Genomic DNA, 17,708 nt, shown 5'->3' with positions numbered 1-17,708 from the left:
GGCTTCTGCTACCAACCTCAATGGGACCTCTGCACTTTCCCTCTTCCCCACATAACTCAGGTCTAAATCTAAGTGTCATGGGCCCATATGTGGTTAGTGGAACCTAAATCCCATGTCCATTCCCTAACAATAACTGAGGCTCAAAAATGTGGGCTCCTCCCCACCCTCCAGTGTTAGGAAGGCAATGTTCACTTGGGGAAGAGGTGTTCAAAAGATTTGGGGGGCTGAGCGTGATGGTTCACTCCTATAATCCCAGCACTTTGGGAGGCTGAGGCAGCTGGATCACTTGAGGCCAGGAGTTTGAGACCAGCCTGGTCAACACGGTGAAACCCCATCTCTACTGAAAACACAAAAATTAGCCGGGCATGGTGGTGCACACCCATAGTCCCAGCTACTCGGGAGGCTGAGCTGGGAGGCTCGCTTGAGCTCAGGAGGCAGAGGTTGTAGTAAGCCAAGATCATGCCACTACACTTCAGCCTGGGTGACAGAGTGAGACCCTGTCTCCAAAAAAAAAAAAAAAAAAAAAAAAAAGATTTTGGGAAGGCTGGAGGCATGGTGGCTCATGCCTGTAATCCTACCACCTTGGGAGGCTGATGCCGGAGGATCACTTGAGCCCAGGAGTTCAAGACCAGCCTGGGAAACATAGTGAAACCCTGTGTCTACAAAAAATAAATTAGCTGGGTGTGGTGGCACCTCCCTCTACTCCCAGCTACTTGGGAGGCTGAGGTGGGAGGATTGCTTGAGCCCAGGAAGTCAAGACTGCAGCGAGCTGTGACTGCACCATTGCATTTCAACCTGAGTGACAGAGAGAGACCCTGTCTCAAAAAAAGACAAAAGATTTTGGGGAGCCATGAATGACAGATGCCAATTATATATACTTTCCTAGGTTTTCCATTCTGATGGGATTAAATGTTTCTGTCACTGTAATTTTAATTTTCTATGAGCTTTCCTTTCTTGTATGTTCTGTTAATGCTTAGTCAGTTTTTTTTTTTTTTTTTTAAAATAGAAACGAGGTCTCACTATGTTGCCCAGGGTGGTCTTGAACTCCTGAGCTCAAGTGATTCTCTTGCTTTGGCCTCCCAAAGTGCTAGGATAACAGGTATGAGTTATGGTGCCCGGCCATTAATACTTACTCAGTTTTAGACATTGCAAATGCCTTTTTCTAATCAGGTTTCCATATGTTAGTTTTGTCTATGGTATTCTTTATTGATTGATTGATTGAGATAGGATCTTGCTATGTCACTCAGGCTGGAGCACAGTGGCACAAACATGGCTCACTGACACTTCAACTTCCTGGGCTCCAGTGATCCTCCCAGACTCTCCAGTAGCTGGGACCACAGGCATGTGCCACCATGCCCAGCTAATTTTTGTATTTTTGGTAGAGACGGGGTTTTGCAGTGTTGCCCAGGTTGTCTCAAACTCCTGAGCTCAAGCAATCCAACCACCTTGGCCCCCCAAAGTGCTGGGATTATAGGTGTGAACAACTGCACCTGGCCTTGTCTACGGTATCCCTTAAATAGAAATTCTTTTTGCCCCTGAATGGTCATAATAAGTTAACTTTTACCTATGGTGGGTCCTCCGGAGTGCTGAGTTGTATCAATTAGATTTTTTTAAAAATAAATTTTATTGTGTATATTTAAGGCGTACAACGTGATGTTACGAGATCCATGTAGATAGTAAAATAATTACTATAGTGAGGTAAAGTAACATATCCATCATCTTATATTAGCACTTTTTTTTTGGTAAGAGTAGTTACAATATACTCGTTTAGCAAAAATTCCTAATATGATACACTATTAGTAACCAAAGTCCTCATGTCTGGATCTTTAGATTTGTCCATCCTACATATCTGCTATTCTGTGTACTTTGACTCACATCTCCCCATTTCTTTCTCCCACCTTGCTCCTGGTAACCACTGTTTTATTCTCTATCTCTGTGTATTTGCGTTTCTTTCTTTTTTTCTTTTTTAAGATTCCACATATAAGTTTGATCACACTATATTTGTCTTTCTGTATCTGGCTTATTTCAGTTAGCATAATGTCCTCCAGCTCTGTCTACATTGTGTCAAATGGCAGGATCTCCTTTATAAAGCCGAATTAATATTCCACTGTGTATACATACTATAGTTTCTTTATCCATTTGTCCACTGACAGACATCTAGGCTGTTTTTGTACCTTGGCTATTATGAATAATGCTGCAATGAACTTGGGAGTGCAGATATCTTTATGAGGTGGTGATCTCATTTTCTTTGGGTATATGGCCAGTAATGGGATTACTGGATTATAAGGTAATTTTATTTTTAATTTTTTTGAGGAGCTTCTATATTGTTTACTATAATAGCTAAACGAGCTTATATTCTCACCAGTAGTGTACAAGGAAGGTTCCCTTTTCTCCACACCAACACCAACACTTGTAATCTCTAGTCTTTTTGGTAATGGTCACCTTGACAGATGTGAGGTGGTATCTCATAGTGGCTTTGATTTGCATTTACCTGATCATTAGTGATGTCGGGCATCTTTCATATATCTGCTGGCCATTTTTATGTCTTCTTTGGAGAAATGTCTATTCAGGTTCTTTGCCCATTTTTAAATTGGGTTGTTTGTTGTTTTTGCTGTTGAGTTGTATGCGTTTTTAAAAGGCATTTTCGATATTAACTCCCTATTAGATACGTGGTTTACAGATATTTTTCCCTGATTTGTTGGTTGCCTTTTTTGTTGTTGTTGATTGTTTGCTTTGCTGTGCAGAAGCTTTTTAGTTTGATGCAGTCCCATTGATTTATTTTTGCTTTTGTAGCCTGAGTTTTTGGTGTGGTATCCAAAAAGTCATTGCCAGGGCCAATGTCGAAAACTTTTTCCCGCTTGTTTTCTTCTAGGAGTTTTATGGTTTCAGGTCTTACCTTTAAGATCTTTTATCCATTTTGAGTTGATTTTTGTGTATGGTGTGAGACGAGGGTCCAGTTTCATTCTTTTGCATTTGGAAATCCAGTTTTGAATATAAATTCTTAATTTTTATATAGGGAAAACATCAAGTTTTGCCTTATAGTTTGTGCTTTTTAGGTCTTTCTTATGAAAGCTTCCCTGAATCCAACCCCAGGTATCAAATACATGATTGTAATTTTTTCTATTGCCTTTATAGTTACATCTTTCACATTGAGATCTTTAATTCACCTGGAGCCCACCTCTGCATATGGGTGTGGTGGGAATCCAACACCCTCCACCCCCTATTAAGGAGCTAGTTTTCTCAGCAATCATTTGCTACACATGTTCTTCTTTCTACACTGACCTGTGGTGACTTCTCTGCCATAAACCAAGTTCTTGTACACACATGGGTCTATATCCAAGTTCTCTATTTTGGTTTATGATGCCAGCACTTTACCTTATTACTATGATTTTTGGGTTATCTTCCTTCTGGTGAGATACATTCTTCTTGGCTCATCTGGGATCTGTGGAAGGGTGAGTAAAAGCAAATCTTTCTGTCCTTTTCTTTGGAGTCCCTAAGCTCCACAATAGTCAAAATGAAAGAAAAATACCGGGCCTCTGACAGCCAGTTAAAAGCTACCAGCGCGGCTGCCGGACTTAAGGCACGGAGGATGGCCAGAAGATGAAGAGGGCAGAGAGATAATGGGACAGGACGACCAGCTGCAGAGAGGAGTACCCTCTCCACTGAGAGCTGCAGAGATGACCAGTGTGCAGAGAGGAGCTACCCTGTCTGCTGAGAGCTTCAGAGACCTGCAGAGACCTCCGAATGACTTGCCTGCAGACAGGAGCCATCCTCTCCAGGCCTCCTCTGCTGAGAGATGAACACTCAACGGAGGACCTACCTATAGAAAGGAGCTACCCACTCCTCTGAGCTGTTCTAACACTAAATAAAACTCTTCTTCTTCTTTACCCATCACTTGTCTGTGTACCTCATTCTTCCTGGACACAGGACAAGAACGGGCAAAGGCGCCGTGGCCACAGAGGTTTCCAGTCAGAAAAGTCGACACCCCAGAGATCCTGTAACATCTTTAAAAAAATTATGGTAGTAATACGGGAACTTTTATTCTTCCTTCTAAATTTTAGAATAAATGTATTGCATTCCTAAAAAAGGACAGTTGGAATTTGATTAGGACAACAATTGTGGTAATAATTGGGTAGAATTGATACTTTTATGTTAAGTTGTCCAATCCAACAACACAGATTATTCTGTTTATTTAGATCCACTTTTATCTCCTTTATTAGAGGGTAAAAATTTCCTTTACAGAAGACTAGTATATATTTTTTAGGCGTTTTATATGTTGTGTTGCTGTTATGAAAGGTATCCTATTTTCTTATATGTATATATGTCTTATTTTCTCCTATATATTGTAGGTGGTTAATGTGGTATAGACAAAGTGTTATTGGTCTTTGTAAGTTGACTTTACATCCATCCAGCAACCTTGTTATTAGTTTTAATAATTAGTTGAAATTTCTATGTAAATTTTCATATAGTCCACAAATAACATTTTAATCTCTTTCCTCCTTCCAACTTCTACACCTCCTTTTCTTTTTCTTGTTTTATAACATTGGCCCTGACTCTGGCTCTTTGTTACATAGCAGCAATGCTAACAGGCACCTTATCTTCTTGCCAATCTAGATGGGGATGTTTCTAAGGTTTCTCCATTGGATGTGATATTTGCTTGGGGTTTTGGTATGCAGTCCTTAAAAGTTGAGGTGATTCTATTCAAATTCTAGTTTTCTGAATTACTCTTTGGCTTTTTGCCATAACGGCTGCCTGTCCCCCATGCCCTTGGCCCACAGAGCACAGCCAGGCTTCCGCCATGCCACCACATGCAACTCCATGACTTACAAGCTGGTGGCTTACAAACAGGATGTCACTCCTCCTGGGAAGCATCCTCCACTACTGTCCTGGAGGGACATAGCTCAGCCCAGGTGGAGGAGAGTAGTGATGCCCTCCTGTGACACACAGACACCTCATGCACAACTCTGACCTGTGGTACACAGGCAGGAGGGGTCATGGAGAGAAATGACAATGGCTGTGAAACAAGGTGATTTGGCCTCAAAGTTGGGACCTGCCATGTACTAGCTGTGTGATGTGAACAATTTATTCAACCACTCTAAACCTCAGCTTCCACATTTGTGAAATGGGGAATCTAACTGTTCTTGGGGAAACCATGTGGTAGTTTGTTAAATAAAATAGCCAGCAAAAAGTATTTAGCAGAGTAATAACTGTCCGCTATTGTATTTGTAATCCATAAACGAATATCATTCACACATTATGAGCAGGGTAAATGCTCTTGATAAGAAGTTAAGCAAAAGCTATATATAGACTAAGTCGACGTTTGTTTTAAAATTTGCATAAGTAAAAGACTGAGGAGAAATAGATCCTTTATATTTGTGTTTTCGAATTTTTCTGTAGTGAGCACATGATTACCTCATAAATCTCTGAAACATGTTTTATGGAAACAGAAAGCCCAGTGTGACTCAGCAGTGCCACGGCTGCCAAGAGAGCTGGCGGTGGCCCGGCCGCTTCAGCAGAAACAGCGCCCGCACCTGGAGGTCCTGGGCCTGCCACCCTAGGCCCTGGCTGGAGCCCAGCTACACCAGTGCTTTGTTTAGCTCTGGGCATAGGTAGCCATGGAGACCCTGAGTGCCACGGTGGAACAAGAATGTGGCGAGTGTGCGAAGGCCACAAAATCTGCAGGACAAGAGGGCTGAGAAAGCCAGGAGGGGTGATGTGGGATGGGAAGAAGCAGGGAGCCCCCCGCCCGGTAGGCTTAGGGGGGTAGGGGAGAGGGGGAGAAGAGAGAGGGACAAATAGAGACAGAGAAAGAGAGAGAGAGGTATGGAGAGAGAGATGGAGAGAGGCTGGGCGTGGTGGCTCACGCCTGTAATCCCAGCACTTTGGGAGGCCGAGGCGGGCGGATCACGAGGTCAGGAGATCGAGACCATCCTGGCTAACACGGTGAAACCCCGTCTCTACTAAAAATACAAAAAATTAGCCGGGCGTGGTGACGGGTGCCTGTAGTCCCAGCTACTCAGGGGGCTGAGGCAGGAGAATGGCGTCAACCTGGGAGGCGGAGCTTGCAGTGAGCCAAGATCATGCCACTGCACTCCAGCCTGGGTGACAGAGCGAGACTCCGTCTCAAAAAAAAAAAAAGAGAGATGGAGAGAGAGGAGGAGGTGAAGGAGAAGGAGGAGGAGGGAGTCCCAGTGTGAGGAGGTGCTTCTGCTGTGGCCATCTGACCTCAGGGCCCACCTATTGCTTTCCCTGTGCCTGGCCCCAGCATGTTCTTCTGGGCACTGCCCTCCCCACTCAGCCACAATGTTCCTACAGGTCCGTCCATTGCCCCATGGTTCATGGTCCTGGGCCCTGAGATGTCTTTCTTGGGAGTTTGCAAACTGGCCTGGGAATAGAGACTCTCTCTCAGGCTGCAGGGCCTGCAGTGTCCTCAAAGGCCATGGCCCTGCAAGAGGAAAAAGATGAGAATGAAATCAACCAGTTCAGGCGTGAGCGCCCGGCCAGCTCCTCCCAGAGGCAGGTCCCTGCCCTTCTCCAGGGTCTGGTTGTTGAACGTTCCTTCACTGGGCTCGACTCCCAGGCATCTTGTCAAAGTTCATCTCCTTTTTCTTGATCTTGTTCAAGTTGAAGTTTTATCACTTGCAACCAAAAAGGTCCTGAGTAACACAAAATGACCAGTATCAGTGGTAAAGAGGAGCCTGAAGGAGAGGCTCCAGGAGAGGGTGGCCTGGGAAAGACATTGTAAAGGTGTGGCTCCTGGGGATGGGGGTGGGGCCCCAGCTGCCTGTGCTTGGTGCGCACATGCTCTGTCTCTCTCTCTCTCTCTGAGTCTCTGTCTCCCTCCCTCTGAGTTTTCATCTCTGTCACTCTGTCTCATTTTCTCAGCTCAGTAGAGACATTGGCCCTCTTTTCTAAGCTCCCTATTTTGCCCTGTCTCCTTCACTCTCTGCTGCTGACCCGCTGCTAATATGCTCTGCCTCAGCAGCCTCCCCACTCCGCAGTCCAACTGTTCCCGCGCCATCCACGACCATTCCTGCAGGCTCAAGGACAAGCTGGGCTTTGACACATGCCCTTGACTCCTACCCCCTTGGTAACATTTCCCACCCCCACCCTGCAGTCCAGCTCTCCCACCTGGGTCCCGATGTGGGCGGTGGCAGTATATCTGTGCCCAAGCTTGAAGCCCCCTCCTTCCTTCTGTGTGTCCTGGATTCTCTGAGCTCTGGTGCTTTAACCTCTGGGATCCTTCCTGGATGTGCCTCTTCTTTCAAAGCCTCCTACCTTGGCCCTGATTTAGACTCCTATCATCTCTTGTATGAAGATTTTCTGTCTCCTGCATGATTTCTCTGTTTTTGTTCCTCCCTAATCCACCCCCCACCCCGCTGTCATCATGGCAAGCTCACAGATCTCTTTGTGCCACTGCCATGCAGAGAGCTCTGCCAAGGCCCCGCCAGCTGTGCAGTAAACCGCAAGGTCGGGCCCTCTCCAGGCTCAGCCAGGCAACTGCCCACCTGTCACATTTTACTCCAGGCACCCTGGACTATTACAGCTCCCAGCACAGAATGCAGTGATGTTTCTCAACTGTGTGCCTTCGATCAAGCTGTCGCCCTCGGTTGGAACACCCCCTCCACAGTTCCCCAAGCCTGGCTCACTCTGATGCATTGGACCTCTGCCAGACCCCTCCCCTCGCCATACCCCAGCCTGCAGGGAGAGGTAACCTCTGCATTTACACCATGATTTCTAGTTACTTCCTCATGAATCAGTGCTTCCCACTAAGCAGCAGGGGCCTTGAGGTTGTGGGGCCTCTGATTTCACCTCTTTGTAGTGTAGTCCAGATATTCAATAAACAGGGACTCAGGCCTCACGAAGCAAGGAGGGGACGGGCCGAGGCTGCCTGGGCCGGGACACAGGGGCTGCAAGGGTGAATGCAGTGCACGTGCAGTGTGGCTGGGGAGGGAGCTCAAGTTCGCTCTGCAGAGGCTTGGCTGCAGCAGCAGCCCTTTGATCCCCGAGTTACAGACCTTGCCCTGGGCCGGTTCTTCCTGCTCTGGAGCTGGGGGCAGGGACAATATCACAGAGTAAGGCCAGTCTGGACTCTAGAAAAGTGTCTCTAAACCAGGAGACTCCTCCATCCCACCCAGAGTCCAGAAGCAGGCTAGGGTCTCCTCCATCCAGAAAGAAGGTGCCCTCCCCCCAGCAAGCTGGAAACATCAAACTCGACTGGAAATCCAGGTTTACCAAGGGCCTGCTCCATTCCAGGTCCCAGAGGTGTAGGTCCTGGAGGTGTAAAAATGAGCCAGGGGCTTTCAACCCAGCGAGGCAGAGAGGCAAGTGAGGCCAGGGGTGAGAGCAGCTGGGTAAGCACAGGGAAGAGGCCCCGGTACCCGTGAGTGCTCCATGGTACAGAGCCTGGGTTCTCACTGGAGAGAGAGACAGAGTAAGTGCAAGTGCATAAGGCAATTCCCTACAGCAACAGTGAGGGCAGAAGACAGGGCTGTGGGGGCTGGGTTGCCATGGAGAAAGTCTCTTTGGGAAGTGACATTTGAACTGGATGCACTGGGTAAAAGGCCAGGAGAGGCAGATGCAGAGGAATCAGAAGATGCAAGGCCCTGAGGTGGAAACAAGTTTTGGTGTGGCTGGAAATGAGGATGTCATAATTTTGTCAAAGTAATGCTGCCCAGGCCAGGTGCAGTGGTTCATACCTGTCACCCCAGCGCCTTGGGAGGCCGAGGCAGGAGGATCACTGAGCCCAGGAGTTTGAGACCAGCCTGGGCAACATAGTGAGACCCCTACTCTAAAAAAAAAAAAATTAGCCAGGCATGGTGCACACCTGTAGTCCCAGATATTTAGGAGGCTGAGGTGGGAGGATTGCTTGAGCCCAGGAGTTCAAGGCTGCAGGAGTGACCTGTGATTGCACCACTGCACTCCATCCTGGAAGACAGAGAGAGACTCTGTCTCTAAAATAATAATCATAATAACAAACAGCTCTCAAACTCAGTGCATTATGACAACCAGTGTTAATTACTCTCATACTCACAGGTCTCAGATGAATATAATTTGGCTGATCCAGGATAGGTGTGGCTGGACGGCCCTGCCTTAGGCTGTAGGTAGCCTGGGTTTGACGCAAGTTCAGGTGGTTGCACCAAGTTTGTCCTGGGGCACAGCAGAGGCTCTCTGGAGGAAGCTCTTCTTACCCTGGACTTCTGGAGTGGAAACAAGGAGCTAGGCCATGCGGGCGCAAGGAGTGCTTCTGCTAGTTCCATCCTCCAACAGCCCCAGGGCCAAAACACGTCAGGTGGTCAAGTCCAACATCAATGAGCAGGGGAGTCTATACGGGAGAAGTGTGAGTATTTGCTGAATAATAATAACCCAGACTCTCACCCGCCACCTCAGAGAGGAGCTGTGAGGACGGAGGGAGTCACTGCCTGGTTTGTGCACATGTTAAATGCTTACCCCATGCTAACTGATACGTGGAGGATGTAGGGATGGGTCAGATTCTCAAGGTCTTGATAAATCACGTTGAAAATTTTGGGAGCCATGGAGGCTTCAATCAGAAGGGTGACAGGGTTTGATCTGGATTTCAGAGCAACCCCTCTGGAAGCCGAGTTGAGGTTGGTCTGATGGAGGCGAGACTGGGGTCTCAGGGTGATGAGCAGTAAGTCATCATGGGGAAAGGAAAGATGGAACGAATTCAGGAAATGCTGGGAAGGTGGGACTCAAGGGTAGATGGCAGAGGGGCTGTGTGGAAGGAAGCAGGTGCCTAGGCTCTCGGTTCTTGGCTTGGGTCAAGGGACATGATGATAGACCCTGGGCTGGGGAGCACAGGAGGGAGGGCTGGCCTGTGCAGGGGATAGAGGAGGTGATAAACCGGCTTAGACATGTGGAGTGTGAGGTTCTTACAGGACGTTTAGGTAGAGGTACAGGTCTTGGCGTGTAAGAGAAGAATATGGACATGGGACATATATTTGGGAGTCAAATCGGTTAAGGGGCAGGCAGGAAGTGAGCTCCAGTTATTGAGGTTTCCAGGGAATGGGAAATATGCTGGGTTGGCGCAGGGGAACTCCAGTGGCGCATATTCACATGTGGCTGATGTCGCCGTGAGATAGCCATCCTCATATTCTTCTTCTAAACTAAAGCCTGAAATTACTTGGGGGTGGCAAAGCCCAGCAAAAGAGCCCACCCCCAGCCTCCACGGCTAAGGCTTGGCCAATGAGTTGTAAGACAAGTGATGTCTGTGAATTCTGGCAAAGCACAGTGAAGGTAGCCATACCCTTCTCTGTCCCCTCCTCCATCCTAATGCCTGACTTGTATGAGATGGCTGGAGCTCTGGCAGTCACCGTGGACTAGGAGGCTGGGGGCCACATCCCAGGTGGAGACCATGAGGAGGAAGGAGGCTGCGTGCCCTAGGCCTTCATGGGGCTCCTAAGCCACTCAGGACTGTGTTTACAGAGAAACACGACTGTCTCTTGTTGAAGCCGCTGTGAACACATTTTTCTGTTCCATTCAGCTGAACTTGGTCCACAGGGAGCCATTTTGAGTCTGCTGTTCTTGGTCAAGCCTCACCCCGGGGGCATTTCCAGCCTCTGTTTTCTCCGCGGGATTAATAAGAGGCAGCCGTGCCCGGTCCAGTCGCCGCGAGGTGTTGTGCGCCACCTGGTGGTCGCGTGGCAGACAGCATTCCTCCAAGCGAGACGGCACCAGCAGCTAAAATGCAGCTATCTGCACCTCGAACCCAGCCCATCTTTTAGCCAATGACAAGCCAAATGCCCCAGAGTCCTGCATGGCAGTGGACGCTGACAAGAACTCCAGGAATTCCAGATTGCATGGAGCTTCTCGGCTCAGGTGTGTTTTCGGAATCAACTGCGGGCAGTTTCCAAGGAGCCGGTTGGCGGTCCCTGCGTCTCCTCGCCCAGGTCGCGAACTTCTGTACTAAACGATTCCATGTGACCCCTCTGCTGCAGACTCTGGTCTCAGAGCAATAGTGAGAGCTGGAGAGAAGGGAGGGAGATGACTCACTGCTTTACTGAGCAGGAAATTAACACCAAGGGAGCCTAACCTGGCAGCAGCCTGGAAAAATTGGTTTGCGGTGGTTTGAGCAGTGGGCAAAGTGGGTTTATGTGGGCGAGCTTATTAATACTTCCTTTTGCTGACTGCGGGTACAAGCTTGAAATGGCCAACAGTGCAGCAAATAGAGACCGAGTTGCAAAAATGAGTCTTCATCTCACTGAAGTTTGAGAAATTGCAGAGGCTCGTGGAGAGACTCCTGGTGCCGGGACACGCAGGTCTCCACCCAATCTGGCCACTCTGTGTGTGACCCGGGGCCCGTCCTCTCTCTCCAGGCTCCCCTTGCTACATGAGGTGGCCGGAACACTGCCTGGGTTTTGAGGCCAAGGGTTTGTAGGTGTTGGTGAAGAGAAGGGGCCCCCAGGCTAGGTGAGGGGACCTCAGTTACCTCCCCCTTCCCCAATCATCCTTTTCTGAGGCCACCTTCAATTGCTACCCTATCCTAAAAGGCCTCGAAAAGCAACAGGCTCTGGTGTCCCGACATCTTCTGGTTTCCTTTTCTTTCTGTGAAACAACTGAGTCTCAGCTTTTCTCATTTGCATCCCCACCTGGCAGCTGAAGAGCCGCAAACAAAATAACACCTGCTTTACATGAAGAGGAGTGACTTGGGGCTGGAGTGAGAGGTGGGCCCGGGTCAAAAGTCCTTGTTTGTTTTCTTCTTTCCTTACCCTGCTTGGTGGGTTCTTCGTGGTCCTCCGCAAAGAGGGTTTGGGAATGGCGGGTGTCTCTCTCACTCGGAGCCAGCCCGTCTCTCTTCTGCACTGTTCCTGAGCCTGGGGTGGGTGTCTGGAGCGAATGGACTGGATTCCTCCCCAGCCCCAGGGTCTCTGTCTCTGGTGAGGGGCAGGTGGCTGTGTGTTTAACAAGCCTCTCCCTCCTCGGTGTACCCTCTGATCCACAACCAAACACATACTGGGAGTGTCCCCGTCTCTGGCCCTGCATTCTGGGGTCTGTGAACTGCAAATTGCTAGGTGGAGGGATCTGCCCACCCCAAAGGGGAATTTCCAGGGAGAGGGATCTGTCCACCCCAAGGGGTGTGGCCAGGGATCCTCCTCCAGGAGATGAACCCCACAGACATGACTTTGGGTCCAAGCACCATCAGTGCCATTTCCTGGGGCTGCATGGCTGGGAACCAGTTTGCCGACCAGTCGGAGCTAGATAGGGAGGGGGCAGGGCCGAAGTGGAGGTCTCCCCCTTTCCTTTCACTGCCTTTCTACATGCAGTGCTGGTCCTGGATCTGTTGTCCTGAGACCCTACACTTGTCCTCTCCCTCCTCTGCCATGTCTTGTGGGGACAGACCCCTGCAAGTGGTGTCTCCCACACTGCCAGGTTCCACCCACGGGAGGGCTGAGCGTGAGACAGAGGGGGCAGGACCTTCTTCCCCTTTCTCTCCAGCTGCGACAGACAGGACCCCAGGGCTCCCAGCTTCCACTGGTGACCCGGCTGCAGGGTCTGGGAACTCCACGCCCTCCCTCTGCCCCTGCCTCTCTGGGCATTGCTGTCTCTGGAGTACCCACCCTGTTTATCTCTTAGTTCACCCATCCTCTCAGCTTCCAGTTCGCTGAAGTCCAGTGTCTCTGTGCTAAGTCTCCCAGCAGTCCCTGATTCCCAACACATGTGTCTTGCTGGATCTTCCTTCCCCACCTTAATCACGCTGGCGCAGATCCCCCCATAGTTTTTTGATTGTGTTTGTGTGTGAAACGGGTCTGTCAAGTTCAACCAACATCTGACATCCAGTTCAGTTTTTCCTCTCCTCCCAGCTCTGCTGGACCCCAGGTCCAAGGCTCCTACCCTGGGGAGGGGCAGGTCTGGCCATCCCCTCCTCTCTTCCTCTCCCACACCTGCTGATACTCCTGGGGCCAGGATGGAGGGGAGGGGGCTTGAAGGAAAAGTGGCCCCACTGGCGTGGCCATTTTTGCTTACATGGACCCTTGGGCTCCGGGTGGCTGATATGCAAACACTGGCTCTTCTGCTGGATGCAGGTGTGTGTTCTTCCGAGCATCATGGACCTGGACCTGCACAGTGCCCTGATGACCTGTCCCCTGCTGTCCACCCCACAGCCTCTAACTGCATAGTTCTCCTCGTCTGCCTGGCTGCCCTCTTAGAAGGGGGTGTTACTGGATTCCTGTGGCCACCACCACAAGGTGCATAAACTGGGTGACTCAAAACAACAGAAATGTATTCTTTCGTGGTTCTGGAGGCCAGAAGGTCAAAATCAAGGTGTTGGTAGGGCCACGCTCCTTCTGCAACCTCTAGGGGAGCATGCTTCCTCATCTCATCTGGCTTCTGGTAGCCCCAGGTGTTTCATGGTTTGTGAAAGCATCACTGCAATCTCTGCCTCTGTCTGCATATGGGCTTCTTCTTTGAGTGTGTATGTGTCTCTCTGTGTCTTCTCTTCTTCTTATAAGGACACTGGCCATTGGATTAGGGTCCACGCTACTCTAGCGTGACCTCGTCTTAACTGATCACATCTGCAAAGACCTGTTTCCAAATAAGGTCACAGTGATAGGTACCAAGGGTTAGAACTTCAATATATCTTTTTGGAGGACACAGTTCAACCCACAACAGGTGCAGACACACCTTGGAAATATTGTGGGTTCACTTTCAGAACCCGCAATAAAGCAAATATTGCAATAAAGTGAGTTATACAAATCCACTGGTTTTCCAGTGCTTATAAAAGTTATGTTTACATTATACTGTGGCCTATTAAGTGTTCAATAGCATTATGTCAAAAATACAATGTACACACTTTAAATTAAAAAATCTTTATTGCAAAAAAATGCTAACAATCATCTGAACGTTCAGTGAGTCATCATCTTTTTGCTGGTGGAGGGTTCTGCCTTGGTGTTGGTGGCTGCTGACTGATCAGGGTGGTGGTTCCTGAAGGCTGGGGTGGCTGTAGCAATTTCTTAAAATAAGAAAACAATGAATTTTGCCACATCAATGGACTGTCCTTTCATAAAATATTGCCTTGTAGCATGCAATGCTGTTTGGTAGCATTTTACCCAAGGTAGAACTTCTTTCAAAATTGGAGTCAGTCCTCTCAAACCCTGCTGCTGCTTTATCAACCAAGTTTATGTCATATTCTAATTTTTTTGTTGTCGTTTCAACAATGTTTACAGCATCTTTACCGGGAGTATATTCCATCTAAGGAAACAGGCAGGATATGGTGGCTCATGTCTGTAATCCCAGCCTGGAATCGTCCCAGGCCTAGGTGGAAGGATCACTTGAGGCCAGGACTTTGAGACCAGCCTGGGCAACATAGTGAGACCCTGCCTGTACATAAAAAAAAAAGAAAAAGAACCAGGCATGGTAGCATTCACTTGTTCTAGCTATTTTGGAGGCTGAGGTGGGAGGATTACTTGAGGAGCTTGAGGCTGCAGTGATTCATGATTACATCACTGCACTCCAGCCTGGGCAACAGAGCAAGACTCTGTCTCAAAAAAGAAAATAAAAAAGAAAGAAGAAACTGTTTTCTTTGCTCATTCATAAGAAGCAACACCTTGTCCATTCAAGGTTTTTTTTTGTTTGTTTTGTTTTGAGATGGAGTCTCGCTTTGTTGCCCAGGCTGGAGGGCAGTGGCATGATTTCAGTTCACTGTAACCTCTGCCTCCTGGGTTCAAGTGATCTCCTGTCTCAGCCTCCTGAGTAGCTGGGACTACCGGCACATGTCACCATGCCCTGCTAATTTTTGTATTTTTGTAGAGAAGGGGTTTCACCATGTTGGCTAGGCTGGTCTTGAACTACTGACCTCTGATGATCCGCTCACCTCGGCCTCCCAAAGTTCTGGGATTACAGGCTTGAGCTACCGCGCCTGGCTGCCAGTCATGTTTAGTCATGAGATTGAAGCAACTCAGTCACCTCTTCAGGCTTCCCTTTTAATTCTACTTCTCTTGCTATTCCCACCACATCTGCAGTGAGTTCCTCCATTGAAGTCTTAAACCCTTCAAAATCATTCAGGAGGGTTGGAGTCAATTTCTTCCAAACCTCTGTTAATGTTGCTATTTTGACCTCTTCCCATTAATTACAAATGTTCTTAATGGCATCTAGAATGGTGAATCCTTTCAGGAAGGTTTTCAATTTACTTAGCCCAGATCCATCAGAGGAATCACTATCTATGAGAGCTAGAGCCTTACAAAATGTATTTCCTAAATAATAAGACTTGAAATTTGAAATTGCTCCTTGATCCATGGGCTGCAGAATGGATGTTGTATTAGTGGGCATGAAAACAACATTAACTCCTTGCATGTCCCCATCAGAGATCTTGGGTGATTAGGTGCATTGTCAATGGGCAGTGATATTTTGAAAAGAACAGTTTTTTTCTGAGCAGTAGGTCTCAACAGTGGCCTTAAAATATTCAGTAAACCATGCTGTAAACAGATATACTGTCATCCAGGCTTTGTTGTTTCATTTATAGAGCACAGGTAGAGTAGATATAGCGTTACTCTTAAAGGCTCCAGAATTTTCAGAATGGTAAATGAGCATTGACTTCAACTTAAAATCACCAGCTGCATCAGCTCCTAACAAGAGAGTCAGCCTGTCCTTTGAGGCTTTGAAGCCGGGCATTGACTATGAATGTCTCTAGTTATGAAAGTCCTCGATGGCATCTTCTTCCAACAGAAGGCTGTCTTATTTACTTTGAGAATTTGTTGTTTATGTAGCCACCTTCATCATTGATCTTGGCTAGGTCTTCTGAATAACTTGCTGCAGCTTCTCCTTGCACTTTGATGTTATGAAGATACTTTCTTTCCTTAAACCTCATGAGCCAATCTCTGCTGGGTTTAGACTTTTCTTCTGTAGCTTCCTCAACTCTCAGCCTTCATAGAATTGAAGAGAGTTAGGGCCTTGCTCTGGATTAGACATTGGCTCAAGGGAATGTCGTGGCTGGTTTGATCTTGTATCCAAACCACTAAAATTTCCTCCATGTCAGTAATAAGGCTGTTTTGCTTTCCTATCATTCGTGTGTTTACTGGAGTAGCACTTTTAATGTCCTTCAAGAACTTTACCTTTGCATTCAAAACTTGGCTAACTGGTGCAAGAGGCTCAGTTTTTGGCCCATCTTGGCTTTTGACATGCCTTTCCCACTAAGCTAAACCATTTCTAGAGCTTGATTTAAAGTGAGAGATATGCAACTCTTCCTTTCACTTGAACATTTAGAGGCCATTGTAGTGTTATTAATTGGTCTAACTGCAATGTTATTGTGCCTCGGGAATTGGGAGGCCCAAGGAGAGGGAGATAGATGTGAAATGGTCAGTGAAGCATTCAGAACACACACAGCATTAACCGACTGAGTTCACTGTCTTACACGGGCATGGCTCACGGTGCTTCAAAACAATAACAGTAGTAACATCAGATCACAGATCACTAATCACAGATCACCCTAACAGATATAATAATAGTGAAAAAGTTTGAAATATTGCACAAATTACCAAAATATGACCCAGAGACATGAAGTGAGCACTTGCTTTTGGAAAAATGGTGCTGATAGACTTGCTCCATGCAGGGTTGCCGCAAACCTTCAATTTGTAAGAAATACAATATATGCAAAGCACAATAAAGCAAGGTGCAATAACATGAGGCATACCTGTATCTTCAAGAGGTCCACAGGCCACTTTCTCTGGAGTTTCCCGTCATCCTTTTCACTATAAAAGGTGGGTGCAGGCTATTCCCACTTCCTGGCCATCTCAGGCTGCTTGGCTAACCTGCCACCTTCAAGCTTCTGGCAATAAGCAGGCACCAGTCTCTAAATCCATGTATGTGTCAAACTTGTGGGGTCCATGGCAAGCTCCAGATAGGAAGGGCCTGTGTGTTTCCACAACCACTCAACAGGTAGCCAGGGTGTGGGGTCCTCCCCCATGCCCCTTCCCCAGGCAGGTGCTGCATCTCTCCCAGTCATTCCCTGGGGGCCCCTCATGTGACTTGAAGTGGTGGGAGGAGAGCCATGGCACCCCTTCTCCAAGCACACCCGCCTCAGTGAACCCCCTTCATGCTCAAATAGGCTGGAGGAGGTGGTGGTTCCACCTGGGGCTGGGGGCAGCTCTGTGATGTCACCTTTAGAATGGGGGGTTCTGAGTGCCTCCTTTTCACTCCACTGCTGAGGGAGGGATCCTCTGCCTTAAATATTATGGGATGGCCCAACATATGACAGCCGACATGGGACAGGTGAGATCAACAGCAGTTCATTAGTCACATGAACTCACAGCCCCAGGGATGGAGGAAGCGCATGTCACACAGGGCCACACGGGCGGGTGCACTTGTAGCAGGGCTGTAGGAGGCAGGCTGTGGAGTGACAAGAGGATGGGGTGGACCCTAGTTCCCATGGGAGGATGTGATTGGCCTTTTTGAATAATTTCACAGGCTGGCAGGTAAGTAAACCTATTAGGTTGACGGCCAGGTGGAGTCCAGCTGGTCTGGGTGACAGGGGAACTAGAGGATGGGGAGCCTCTTCTGTGGGGTGGGGGCACCTCTGGAGAACTCTAACCCCTAACTGCAGGGGAGCTTGCGGTTAGGCCTTTGAGGCTACATGGTGCTCAGAGATGTCAAGGCAGCCTATGAAATTTTAGGCCTTAAAATACATTGCAGTGCTATGTGCTGGATGTTTTCAGCTTTGGGCTTTAGAAAAAACTGATAGACACTGAAAAAGTCCC

General features: G+C 48.1%; 1 long non-coding RNA gene across 1 annotated transcript; it reads right to left on the bottom strand.

The window, feature by feature from the left end:
• Positions 1–13,810: 13,810 nt before the first annotated feature.
• On the bottom strand, positions 13,811–17,035 carry LOC129534654 (uncharacterized). The gene is made up of 2 exons (XR_008681325.2): positions 16,646–17,035; positions 13,811–13,969 (listed from the first exon to the last, which is right to left on the bottom strand). It is a non-coding gene; the product is annotated as an uncharacterized lncRNA (long non-coding RNA).
• Positions 17,036–17,708: the final 673 nt, after the last annotated feature.

Source organism: Gorilla gorilla, chromosome 6, assembly GCF_029281585.2.
Source record: "Gorilla gorilla gorilla isolate KB3781 chromosome 6, NHGRI_mGorGor1-v2.1_pri, whole genome shotgun sequence".
NCBI classification, from domain to species: domain Eukaryota; kingdom Metazoa; phylum Chordata; class Mammalia; order Primates; family Hominidae; genus Gorilla; species Gorilla gorilla.
Note: the sequence above shows the minus strand (reverse complement) of the source record. Positions and strands in the feature narration are given on the sequence as shown.